The following is a 3,159-nucleotide window of genomic DNA, read 5'->3' on the forward strand; positions in this document are numbered from 1 at the left end:
AGCACTGGCATGTTAACTGACATTGCAATAACAGGGGGAAATTTCCTCTACCAATCCAGGAGATTCCTGTGGCCCCTGCACCACCCAACACTCATATCACTCAGAGGCTCTTCCAGTTTCAGAGACTTACAGGCAACTGACAGGCAGTGTCAGGCCGTGAGGAGCACTGGTCCCTCTGCTGAACTGCTCTAGGTCAGGAATGGGGCATAAATGGACTGTTGTCTACAGCGCTGTCTCTTCCACTTACCTATAAATCCAGCATAGGCAACAACCGTCTGCGGATCACTTTATAGTTCCCACCGGGTAGCCCTGAGCAATCAAAGGCAGAGGCTGACCTTGGCCTACTCTGATATTGCTAAGAGAAATTTCTTTTCAGATATATTTCCTCAGACAAAGGAAACAAAAGGAAATATAAACAAATGAAACTACATCAAACTAAAAAGTTTTTGTACAGCAAAGGAAACCATCAACAAAATGAAAAGACAACCTACTAAATGGGAGAAGATATTTGCTTATGATACATCTGATAAGAGGTTAATATCTAAAATATATAAAGAACTCATGCAACTCAACAACAAAAAACAAACAATCTAATTAAAAAATGGGCAGAAGACCTGAACAGATATTTCTCCAAAGAGGAAATACAGATGGCTAATAGACATATGAAAAGATGCTCAAGGTCACTAGTCATCAGAGAAATGCAAATTATAACCATAATGAGATATCACCTCACACCTGTGAGAATGGCTGTCATCAATAAATCAAAGAACAACAAGTGTTGACAAGGATGTGGAGAAAAAGAAACCCTCATACACTGTTGGTGGGATTGCAAATTGGTACAGCCACTATGGAAAACAGTATGGAGGTTTCTGAAAGAATTAAAAATGGATATACGTTTTGACCCAGCAATTGTAGTTCTATGTATCTATCCAAAGAAAACCAAAACAATAATCTGTAAAGATCTGTGCACCCATATGTTTATGGCAGCACAATTTACAATAGCCAAGATATGGACGCAACCTAAATGCCCATCAACAGATGATTGGGTAAAGAAGTTATGGTTCATATATACAATGGAATATTATTCATCCATTACAAAAAATGAAATCCTACTATTTGCAACCATACAGATGGACCCAGAGGTTACTATGCTGAGTGAAATAAGTCAGAGAAAGATAAATACCATATGAATTCACTTATATGTGGAATCTACGAAACAAAAAGAACAAATCAAAAACAGACATAAATATAGAGGACAATCTGGTGATGGCCCAGAGGAAAGGGGTTTCGGGGGCTGGGAGAATGGAGTGAAGTGTTAAAGAAATACAAATTAGTAGTTGATAGTCACGGGGATGGTGAACATGGCATAGGGAATGCAGTTAGCATTAATGTAATGGTTAGGTGGAGAGCCAGAGGAGAGAAAGAGCAATTAGGGGAATCATTTTATAAACTATATAAATGTCTAACCAATGTACTGTATACTTGAAACTAATAATAATAATAATAATAATAAAAACCTGTTCTATCTGGCTAATTAAATAAAATTCAAATAAAATAAAAATACTTAGGAATAAATTTAACCATGGAAGTGAAAGATTTGTACACTGAAAACTATGACATTGATAAAAAAAAAATATTAAAAAAGATAACTTGTGTACATGTACCAAAAATTAATATTGTTAAATACTACCCAAAGCCATCTATAGATTCACTAAAATCCCAATTAAAAAGAATTCCAAAGGCATTTTTTAAAGAAATATAAAATACAATCCTGAAATTTATGTTGAACCACAAAAGACTCTGAATAGCCAATGCAATCCTGAGAAATAAGAACAAGGCCAGAGGCATCACACTCTTGATCTCAAACTGTATTACAAAGCTGCAGTTAATCAAAACTATATGGTACTGGCATTAAAAATGTATGTAGACACAATGGAACAGAATCTACAGCCCAGAAATAAACCCTTGTATATATCATCAAGTAAAATTTGACAGGGGAGTCAATAATACTCAATGGAGAAATAATAGTCTCTTCAATAAATGGTGCTGGGAAGACTGGATATCTGCATGCAAAAAATAAATCTGGACCCCTAACTTATACCATTCACAAAATATTAACTCAAAATAAAGGCTAAAACATAAGACTTGAAACCATCAAACTCCTAGAAGAAATCATAGGGAAAAAAGTTCCTTCACATCGAACTTGCCAATGAAATTTTAGATCTGACACCAAAAGCAAGAACAACAAAAGCAGAAATAAGCAACTGGGATTACATTAAAAAGCTTCTGCACAGCAAAGGAAACAATCAACAAAAAGAAAAGGCAATTTACAAAATAAAATATCTGCAAACCATATATCTGAGGAGTTAATATCTAAAATATGTAAGAAATTTATAAAACACTATGGCAAAAGGAAACAAAAAAAAACAACCTGATTAAATAATGGGCCAAGAATCTCAACAGATATTTTTTCCAAAGACAACATACAAGATCCAACAGGTACATGAAAAGATGGACAGCATTACTAATCATTAAGGAAATGCATTCCAAATCGCCATATGGTATTACCTCACACCCGTTAGAATGGCTATTATGAAGATGAAGGAGAATTTTTAGTGAGGATGTGAAGCAAAGGGAATATTTCTGCACTGTTGGTGGAATGTAAATTGGTACAGCCACTATGGAAAACAGTATGGAGTCTCCTCAAAAAGTTAAAAATAGAATTATTTTTAATAATTCTAATAATTTTAATTCCACTTCTGACTATATAACTAAAAGAAGTTAAATTAGAATCTTGAAGAGATATCTGCACTCCCATGTTTACTGCAGTATTATTGACAATAGTCAAGATATAAAAATATCCTAAGGGTTCTCCTACAAATAAATGGATAAAGAAGATGTATATGTATACAATGGGATAGTATTTAGCCATGCGAAAAAAAGGAAATTCTGCCACTTGTGACAACATGAATGGACCTTGAGGGTATTATACTAAGTGAAATAAGTCAGACAGAAAAAAATACTGTATGATCTTTACATGTGGAATCTAAGAGAGTTGAATCTATAGAAATGGAGACTAGAAGGTGGTTGCCAGGGCCTGGGATGTGGGGGAAATGAAGAGATGTTGGTTAAAGGGTACAGATATCTTGTTATAAAATG

This window comes from Pteropus vampyrus, unplaced genomic scaffold (assembly GCF_000151845.1).
Source record: "Pteropus vampyrus isolate Shadow unplaced genomic scaffold, Pvam_2.0 Scaffold84, whole genome shotgun sequence".
In the NCBI taxonomy this organism is placed as follows: Eukaryota; Metazoa; Chordata; class Mammalia; order Chiroptera; family Pteropodidae; genus Pteropus; species Pteropus vampyrus.